This window comes from Scardinius erythrophthalmus (assembly GCF_964197995.2).
Source record: "Scardinius erythrophthalmus genome assembly, chromosome: 7".
NCBI lineage: Eukaryota > Metazoa > Chordata > Actinopteri > Cypriniformes > Leuciscidae > Scardinius > Scardinius erythrophthalmus.
Genome location: NC_138227.1, coordinates 9,965,912 through 9,976,817, shown reverse-complemented (window position 1 = coordinate 9,976,817; position 10,906 = coordinate 9,965,912). Strand labels below are relative to the sequence as shown.

The 10,906-nt window shown below is 37.1% G+C and overlaps 1 pseudogene across 1 annotated transcript; it reads right to left on the bottom strand.

Moving 5' to 3' along the window:
- Window positions 1-1,803: 1,803 nt before the first annotated feature.
- On the bottom strand, window positions 1,804-9,336 carry LOC308693713 (NLR family CARD domain-containing protein 3-like; annotated as a pseudogene). Its single transcript has 9 exons — window positions 9,287-9,336; window positions 8,853-8,939; window positions 8,259-8,342; window positions 7,916-8,023; window positions 6,576-7,721; window positions 5,386-6,035; window positions 4,026-4,196; window positions 2,966-3,144; window positions 1,804-1,808 (listed from the first exon to the last, which is right to left on the bottom strand). The product of its transcript is annotated as an NLR family CARD domain-containing protein 3-like (transcript).
- Between the last annotated feature and the right edge of the window lie 1,570 nt (window positions 9,337-10,906).

Genomic DNA, 10,906 nt, shown 5'->3' with positions numbered 1-10,906 from the left:
TGTTGTAAACAAATTCAACCCAAGCGCTCTTTATGACGTGGGTGATTACGTAACCGCAGATCATCTGTCCATCATCGATTAAAGCCCGCCCTGGCAATTTGATTGGCTCGGCCTTCTGGGAGCCGAGCATAATGACTCCTCAATGGATCGAGTCCAGACCGAACTTCCCGACCAAAAAATGTTGTGGGCGGGGTTCGGGCTGGCACCCAGGCTAGCTGTTTCCTGCATCAATACAAATGTCCAGTTTGACCTGTTTAAGGGTGTTTGAGTTTAAGTGTTCACAGATTCCTCTGGTTGGCTTTTTAAGTGGATATCGTGGTTGAATGTACAGTACACACATATAGTAGTATGAGTCTGTTAGGAGTTTTTAAGTTGGACTGAAACTTTTTATTCTTGTCGAAGGCCAGTGTGATATAAACCACTACCCGGTCAGGTTTAACACTTAAAAAAAAAATTGTTGTGGTTGTGAATGCATCAACAAATGCATTCACAACCTTGCAACTATGTTATTGTAATTTAATACATCAAGTAGTAGGCTACATCCTTTCCATTCAACATTTGGCCCGCAACAAGAGAATAATAACAAATAAAAAAAAAGTTTAGCTTTTAACAACTTTTACATGACACTGTTTCTTTTCATTATATTAAAGGGTTAGTTCACCCAAAAATGAAAATTATGTCATTAATGACTCACCCTCATGTTGTTCCAAGCCCGTAAGACCTTCGTTCATCTTCAGAACACAGTTTAAGATATTTTAGATTTAGTCCGAGAGCTTTCTGTTCCTCCATTGAAAGTCAATGGACGGCATACTGTTCACGTCCAGAAAGGCAATACAGACATCATCAGAGTAGTCCATGTGACATCAGTGGCTCGATCTTAAGTTTATCAAGCGACGAGAATACTTTTTGTGCGCAAAAAGTAAACAAAAATAACGACTTTATTCCACTATTCATTTCCTTCTCTCTGGTCTACGCGAGCTATTTCACGTAGTGTAACTGCGTAGCGCGTCTGTGTTGTACGTCACACGTAGGCTCACTATTGGCCGACGCTGGTCATGTGTGATGCGTGTGACATATAACACAGATGCGCTACACAGTTACACTACGTGAAATAGCTCGAGGCCCAGAGAGAAGGAAATGAATGCACTGTCAGAAAAAAAAAGTACAAAACTGTACCTTTTAGGGTACAAGTGGCCATTACTTTTTGTACCTTTAATGCGAAGTACAAAAGGGATGGTTCGGAGTAAAATCAACCTAGGGTCCTTTGCACCATGACCTCGAGCCAAACACCCCCCCACCCCCCCGAAGCTTTTTTCCCTTGGTCGAACATTATTAAAGTTAGAGCTTATTTAGAGATATCAGCCGAATGGCTTAGTGCAGGCGCTAATGGAACCAAAGTTGTATCTCGTAAATTACCCCACTAATAATGCCCAGAATGGTACCAAACTTCTACAGTAGTACAAATAGGTTCTGTACTCATAAAACGAGGCATTGGAAAGTTTGTAAGTATATCAGGAGTTTATTTAAATAACACTTGCCTGATAATTCATGCTACCACTAACCTGGACGTTGAGGTCACTTCAGTGATTTGGAAAAAAGTGAAACGAGATCAGGTGATGATGGTTACCTGTTGATGGTTTTATAACCATCATGAAATAGACTGATTCAGGTTTTTTTTTATCTAACAATTGTTTTTCCATTAATACATTTATATTACGAACCCTGTGTTACTGCAGCATGATATCCAGCAGTATTATAACAATCAGATAAAACTTTTTAACAAACACGAGCTCAAAAAACAACCTACGCTGACATACACAGATATCAACAATCAGCACATGAAACCACAGCCAAAAAAGACAAAAGATATAATAAGAGTTAAGAGGCCAACTTTAAATTTCAAAATTAAACACATTAGAGTTAAACCTCTGTTAATTCTCAATAAAAACTTTTGTAGACGTCTGACAGAAATAAAGTCAGTCTGGTCAGTAATAAGTGAAGCTGGTAATGCTGTTTGAGGAGTTGTTCAATCCTCCTCTGCTGAGATCTTCACAGATTTAATGTCTTCTTTTCTCTTCAGTTGATTTCATCTAAGGCTGTATCTGAAGTCAGTTGTAGTTCTTGTGTTTCTGCTCGTCTCGTTTTCTGTTCTCTTCTTTCCTTCAGTTATTCGGCTTGTTAACAGGCTTATTAAGGCTGAAATTACTTCATATTTAATATACACAGGTTCCCTTTCAAGGCGGTAACTCAACATTACATCAGCTGTGACGTATATAGGAACTCCTCCCTTCTCCACTTTCGCTGAAATCTTATGGGCTAATAATACCAGCTGGGGACAGCTGGCCAATTGACTCGAAGCATGCAAATATTGACAGGTTTGAGGGCAGTATAAATTGCATGGGCTATTAGTACATATTCGTGTCATTTAAAAATTCTCCTTCCATTCATAATCTGTGAAGTGGAGCAGGACATCGTCCCACCAGTCCTTCTCTCATACTCTCATGTTTTGGGTGCAGGTACGGGTGTTTTTATTGCTTGATAAACATAAGCAGCACGGCACAGTGGTTCATATGCTCATTGTCTCCTATTAGGACCTGACCCGTAATATATAATTATTAAGTCTGCAGTTTAAATCAAACAAAGCTTGTGACATATAAACACACACATCAACACGATCATTTTATTTATCGTTCATGTAAACACTTTGTTTGGATTCATCAATCGGAATGAATTAATTCCAATTGAAACAAAAGTTGTGCATGTAAACATGTAAGAGATGAAAATATTAATATAGACCTAGTCTATTCATAGATCATATTCACATCACAGAATTAAACTCTTATTAAAAAGATTTGCAGAGACTAAAGTGGAGATGAATTATTATCTTATATTCTCCAGTTACACACATATGAGACCTGTTACTGAAATTGGGTAAATTTAAAGGCTTGAAATAAAAAATACTCACAGTAGAATAGTTCCTCCAGTTTATAATGTGGATCATCTTTCAGATCAGAGAGCAACTTCTCTCCTGAATGTCCTAGTTTATTCCCAGACATATTTAGATATCTCAGGTGTTCAGGGTTTGATCTCAGAGCTGAAGTCAGAGCAGCAAAACCTTCATCTGTGATGCCACAATCCCTCAACCTGTAGAGAACAGTGACACACTCTTCATTCTCAGTTCAGATCAGGGGTGCGTTTCCCGAAAGCATCGTTGGCCAACTATGGTCGCAAGTTCATCGCAATGTCCATTGAACTCTATTGGTAACGACGGAACTTGCGACCATAGTTGGCCAACGATGCTTTCGGGAAACGCACCCCAGATCAGTTTAGCAGTGTATCCATTATTAAAGAGAAAGTTCAAACTTAAAGCACAAATTAATATGTTTGATGGATCATTAGATTAAGATCTAAAATGTCACAAAACATGATCATATTTACTGCTCAACTGATCATCTAAAGTATCATTCAATCAGAAAAAATATTCTCTTATTTGCACTATATTAGAAGTCAGTCTTGTGCAAAATCTGTTTTAATAAATTACACTATTCACTATATAGTTTAGTTTTACTATGTTACTTAGATCTGTGTTGAGTATGAATTAATGTGTGTGTGTGTGTGTGTGTGTGTGTGTGTGTGTGTGTGTGTGTGTGTGTGTGTGTGTGTGTGTGTGTGTGTGTGTGTGTGTGTTATTACACAAACACGTTTAAAAACATTTTAGAAAGTGTCAATTCAGGAAGATGAACATAATTAACAGTAAGAATGAATCCAGCATGTTCTTCATTTCTCAGTTCTGACTGTGTAAAGCTCGAGTCTGTTTAAAGTCAAGAGACTGAAATGTTGATTGTGTGTGAAAGTGTGTATTTCAGTGTGACTCTCAATCCTGAAGTATCATGTTACTGAGGATCAGCTCATGTGTTCAATCATTTACAGCTCAATCAGCTGAACTCACAGCAGCAGAAAGAGGCTGAACACTTCAGATATACTTTACATTGTGATTCATGTGTGAGAGTCAAATATGATCTTACCACAGTTTCTCCAGTTTACAGTGAGGATTCTGTAGTACATCAGACAGCAGATTCACTGATTCTCCTATTTTATTCCCAGACAGATCCAGTTCTCTCAGGTGTTCAGGGTTTGATCTCAGAGCTGAAGTCAGAGCAGCAAAACCTTCATCTGTGACGCCACAATCCCTCAACCTGTAGAGAGATGAAAACTAAATAGCATAATTTAAACTCCATCAAATAGCTTTCCAAAACATTTTTATTCCAATATTATTTAACAATGTCAAATTCTTATCCAAGGTTCATGGTCAAATGTTTTTATTTACAACCTGTTTTTGCAACAGTGAGAAATGTAGCCAATCACAGACATGTTTGCTGATCTCTTGAACGCAATGGCCAATCAGAGGTGTTTCATTTAGTCCGAATCCACTCACTGTTTAAAACGCTGGAGTTTTTGTTCAGTGCTGATTTCTGCATGTTCACAAATCCTCTCATTAACAAAAAGACATGATGCTAGTAAGATTTTCTTTATGCAGTGTAGACATCTTTATTTTTATAATGGAACTTTGTGAGATTGTGAACTGAGATGAGTGACAGCTTTTAGTTATTGTAAAGTGAGCGCTCTTTCTAGGCTATACATAATCCACTGAATGAAAGTTTTGTTTTTCTGCTGCTGAGAGGACCAATGGCCAATTACACGCTGCAAAACGGCATGTCAAAATAGATACGCACAATGTAAATGCAGACTAATAGATTAATAGAAAAATATTCATATCAATATATTTTCGATATTCCATTCCAAATATTTGTAAAAGCAATGACTTGTAAATAATCTTAAATGTCTCATTGTACAATGCTATTCTTGCTATGGTGGAGCCGTCCGTTGCTACACATTACATCATCACTAATTTCTGCATCTCACAAATTTCAGATACTCAGTGATTTGATTCTTAATTGTCAATCTTTAGCAGAAGTTTAGTAAACTTTAAGCATATGTTTAATTGTCTGATAGTAAAATTTAAATGTATGACTCTGCTATTTTAACCATACATCAAATGTGTTTTAGGAGATTTAAGCTACTTGATAAATGAGCTGTTTCTCCAGTTGTTTGGTTAGTCTTCATATCTTTTATGTAATTTATATATATATAAAAAAATTCTAATATTTATATTCCGTCTTTATATGCAAGAACATTTAATTATTTATTCATACACAAATTTTCTGACTTTGAATGTTTAAAGGAATTTTACATTCACGTTTTGAAACACATCAAAATACTGACCACTGAACTCTAGACAACATCTGCAGCACTGAAGATTTATGAACTTTTGATTTCCTAACGTTTTAACAATGAACTGATTGTCTGATTGATACATGTACTTACTGAACTGATCTGGATTCTTTAATCACAGGAAGCAGCTTCTGAAGAACATTTAGTTTTATTGTCTCTTACAACAAAATCATTAATATCAAACTCATCCAGCTTCTCCTCTGATGTCAACAACACAAAGACTACAGCTGACCACTGAGATGAAGAGAGTTTGGCTTCCTTTATTCTTCCAGATTTCAGATACTGTTGTATTTCCTCCACTAGTGAATGATCACCCAGTTCATTCAGACAGTGGAACAGATTGATGGATTTCTCTGGAGAGTCAATGGTCCTGATCTTCTTCTTGATGTACTCAACTGTTTCCTCATTGCTGTCAGATCTGCTTCTCTGTTTCATTAGTCTTTGTAGGAGAATCTGCTGAGACTCCACTAACAGACCCAGAAGGAACCGCAGGAAAAGGTCCAGATGTCCATTTTTACTCTGTAGAGCCTCATTCACAGCTCTCTGATGTAGGTCAGATAATGAAACATGTTCTGATGAATTGAGTTGAAGCCAGTCCTTAACTTTAAACAGCAAACTCTGTTTAGTGATTGAGTCAAACACATTTCTGTTGTTGTTTGTAAAGGAGAGATGCACATACAGTATAGAGCTGCTAGATGTTCCTGAACGCTCAGATGAACAAAGCAGAAGACTTCCCCCTGATACTGAGATACTGGTGATAATGAGTTTATTGCAATACTGCAACTCTAGTTGGTATAAAAGTCTGTCTGTCGTGTTAAAAACAAAGGTTTTTAATCAATTAAAAATCTGCTCAAAGATAGTAGGTCAGCCGCTTGAGAAGCTCTATGACTCAGCTTATCACAATAATATTCTCAGGTTGGCCGACAATATAGTTTCTAATCCCATGCATATTTTGCACAAAGAGTTTGAACTACTACCGTCAAAGCGGAGGTATAGAGTTCCCAAATTTAATAAGGTGAAACTGAAACACTCTTTTGTGCATCAGGCAATTCTAGCAGTGAACAAAAAAACCTAATCAGAGATCAAGAGTATTGGGATGGTGGGGTTGATGGATAAGTGTTGTATTGAATGTATAATTGTGTGGTTTGAGTGAATGTCAATGTTGAATGTATGTTAAATGTTGTGGTAAACATGGATACTGTCATGTAAGAAAAATTTCAGACCTCAGTCTGACAAAAAAGTATAAAGTAAGTAAGTAAGTAGGCCTAAGTAAGTAAGTATACCAGCCAAACTCCTCTCTGAAGAGTGCACAATCCTGAGTACACTGATGCTTCTGTCACATCAATGCCACACTCTCTCAGGTCTTCCTCATAGAAGATCACATTGCCTTTCACAAGCTGCTGAAAAGCCACTTTCCCCAGTTTGAGGATCATGTCTTCATCTGTCACAATCTTCTCATAGCTCTTCTCATGTTTGATGTTGGTCTGAAGGATCAGGAAGTGTGTGTACATCTGAGTGAGAGTCTTGGGAATCTCTCCAGTCTCTGCTTCGCTCAACATCTTCTCCAGAACAGTGGCTGAGATCCAGCAGAACACTGGGATGTGGCACATGATGTAGAGGCTCCTTGATGACTTCAGGTGTGTGATGATTGTATTGGCCAGACTCTGATCACTGATTCTCTTCCTGAAGTATTCCTCCTTCTGTGGATCATTGAAGCCTCGTACCTCTGTCACTCGATGGACACACTCAGAGGGGACGAGATCGGCTGCTGCTGGTCTGGAGGTGATCCAGATGAGAGCAGAGGGAAGCAGATTCCCCACAATGAGGTTCGTCAGCAGCACGTCCACTGATTTTTTTTGTTTGCATCTCATAGATTCTCATTCCTCTTAAAATGTAAGGGAAGAAGACACTCGTCTAGTCCATCACAGTAAATACACACTTTATATTTGTCAAAGGATATTTCCATTTCTTTAGTTTCAGGGAAAAAGACATGAAGAAGATCTGAAAGACTGAGTGTTTTGTCCTTCATCAAATTGATCTCTCTGAAAGGAAGTGGAAATATGAGCTGGACGTCCTGATTCTCTTTCTCTTCAGCCCAGTCCAGGATGAACTTCTGCACAGAAACTGTTTTTCCAATGCCAGCGACTCCCTTTGTCAGCACAGTTCTGATGGGTTTGTCTTGTCCAGGCAAAGGTCTAAAGATGTCATTGCATTTGATCGGTGTGTCCTCTGTTGCTGCTCTCCTGGATTGTGTCTCAATCTGTCTCACCTCATGTTCATTACTGATCTCTCCACTCTCACTCTCTGTGATGTAGAGCTCTGTGTAAATCTCATTCAGGAGTGTTGGGTTTCCCTGCTGTGCTGTTCCTTCATACAGACACTCAAACCTCTTCATCAGATTTGATCTGAACGTGTTGAGGTCTTTATGTCTGTAAAATTAGAATATAACATTATTACATGAGCTAAAAATGTAAATGTACAGTGCAAAATGTCTTGTTTTCTGTGTCATGAGACACTAAGCAAATAATTGGTTTTATGAAATGTGTCAGTTTCTAATAATGTATTTGACAAATGTGTGACAATGCACTGCAACAAAATCAACAATAAAAACCCTACAACTTACCTGACAGCAGGATACCTGCTTTCATTAAAGTCCTGTAGTTGATTCATAGAGTGGTCATACTTCTTACAGAGGGGTTTTGTTACGGCTGATCTTTGTGGAGGGACTGACCTGAAACATCATGAGAATCAGGGAATCAGACACTCTGATATTAGCTTAATAATTTTGCCAACGGTTGTTAATAAACTTATTAGCAATGCACTTGATAAAGGTCACAACCACAATAAACAAACAAACAAACAATATTTTACTTTGTGGTCAATATCTGCTTGTTGTCATTTTGATGGCCATACAGATTGTTGTTAATAACTGAATAATTTAAATGTAATATAAAGAAATGTTATACCTGAAATGTAGTGGCAGACCCATAGACCTGTCACTCCTCATAGACACACAGCTGGGCTCTGGATCTGATCTCTTCTGAACTGAACTATAACAGAGAAAGATTAAAGTGAATCATTTGAATTGCTTCATATTCATTTATCATTAAAAACTTAAGATATTTACATTTACACCATGTTGATACTAAACCTGTACCGAACTACGCAATTTCATGTGTCTCTCAGCCTAATATCTAATACGAATGCCATAATAACATTAATAACTAGTATATAAAGCCTTGTAATATAAATATGACACACATCTGAGCTATGGTTCTGATCTCTTCTGCTGAAATATAACTGTGACAGAACAGATTTAAGGAATTATACCAGGAATTAATCAGGAATCAGACACTCTGAAATTACCTTAATAATTTCGACAACAGTTAATGAACTTATTAATATTGCACTTGCTAAATGTCACAACCACAATAATATATATATATATATATATATATATATTACTTTATGGTCAATATCTGTTTGCAGTAATTTCGCTGACCAGACTGCATGTTGTTAATAACTGAATAATTTAAATTTAATATAAAGAAATGTTATACCTGAAATATAGTGGCAAACCCATAGATCCGTCACTCCTCATAGACACACAGCTGGGCTCTGGCTCTGATCTCTTCTGATAAACTGAACTATAACAGAGAAAGATTAAAGTGAATCCTTTGAATTTCTGTATTACTATTAGTTTATTAAAAAAAAAAAAAAAAAACACTTATGATCTTTTCATTTACACTGTTGATACAAAAACCATAAAAGGCGCACTGAGTGCTTTCATAGATGTGTCTCTCTCTGCCTAATATCTATAAATACCATGTATATAAAACATCATAATATAAATATGACACGTCTGAGCTCTGGTCTTATTGTTTTTATTAAAATTCTCACTTATACACACACACTCACTCACACAAACATGTTTTGGGGAGACTTCCAATTCTGTCAATTAAAGGTGATTTGATCTAGTGTTTATTCAAAGTACCTGCATCCTGGAGAAAACTCTTCATCTCTGGATGTCTGTGTGTTATCCATGATGAAGCTGAACACTTGAAACAGAATTTGATCTGCAACACTGACTCTGGATGGAAATGACAAACAATAATTCAGCTGAAAGGATCCGAGAGTCAGAGAAACAGGATCATGTGACCCGGCGTTCACTCAAACAACTCGTATATTACACAAAGGGAAAAACCCCACAGACAACACGAAACCAATTAAACCAGGTTAATTTGAATTACCAAAAAAAGAAAAATTATCAAATACATGTCAAAGAACTATTTACGTCCTTTGTAAAACAAACAAACAAAAAAAACATATATATATATATATATATATATATATATATATATATACATATATATATGAATGCGGAAGTCACATTTAGCCTAAAGCGTCTCAAGACCTTAACACTCACCTTAATCAACATTTGATTACATACCGATTAAAAAAAAACCTCCTCCATCCGTTCTTTCAAGTAGACATGTACATTCACGGCTTAGTTTTTATTAAGGCTATTATAAACCTTTGATACTCCGTATATAATCGTGCATGTGTAATATTTTTTGTGGAGTTTGGACTTTGTGCACACAAGATATAAATGAGCCTCACAAATATGTGAACTGTGTGAACTAGTTGGTGTTTGCTGAGATATGATGAGGATCTGAACTTCTTGCCACACTGATCACAGCTGAATGTTTTTTTCATGACAGCGCAGATGAAGATTTATCCTCTCTGCAAAACTCTTTCCACACTGAGGGCAGGTGAAGGTCTTTATTTAGAGTGACTTCAGTGATTCAGAGCTCACACTCAAAGCACATGATCTTGAACTTTTTCTTAAATGATAGGAAATATTATGCCCATGATTTCGGCTTCTTTCTGAGTGCTGTGGGGCTTAATGCAGCATGTCTGTGTGAACATTTTCACAGGTGGCTTTTTCTTTTTATCCTGTTTATTATTATTTTGCTAAGGCTCTGTACTTTAATTTTCTTTAAAGGGACACTGTGGAGAAATTGTGTTTTTGTCAAACAGCGACCCCTAGAGTCGTTTTGGAATACTTGCACTGTCGTAAATACCCCCCCCCCTCCCCCCTCACGACTACGTGATAAATACACCTCACAACACCTGAGTTCAGCTGGCAAACTAGTTTGTGAGGCAAGCTAGGCAATAAAACATAACGCAAAAAACATGTGAGAGAAACGAGTGTTGTTAGCAAGTCTGTTAACAGCTCTGAAAATTGAAGGCTAGCTAGACATATGTGGAAATTATTGGACTGGTCTAATTATCAGGAATGGATGAATGAACAGCATGTAAAAAAATGCTAACCCTAACTACAAGCAAGCGCAACAACACAAAACATAGAATGCAAACGAGTTTACAAATAAGAGATTTATTTACTGGCCACTTCATGCGTTTTCTCAGATCGGATTTCTGATTTATCAAAACGATTCCATTTACACCTGGTCACATGAATGTGTTTTTGCGAAACGGATTTAAATCCGATCTTCAATTGCCGCGCTATATGCAAATTTAATGGAGTGCACGTCACCGAAAGCAACAGATGAGAGATGCATTTTATTGATCATCAGCTAAAATTTCAAAATCA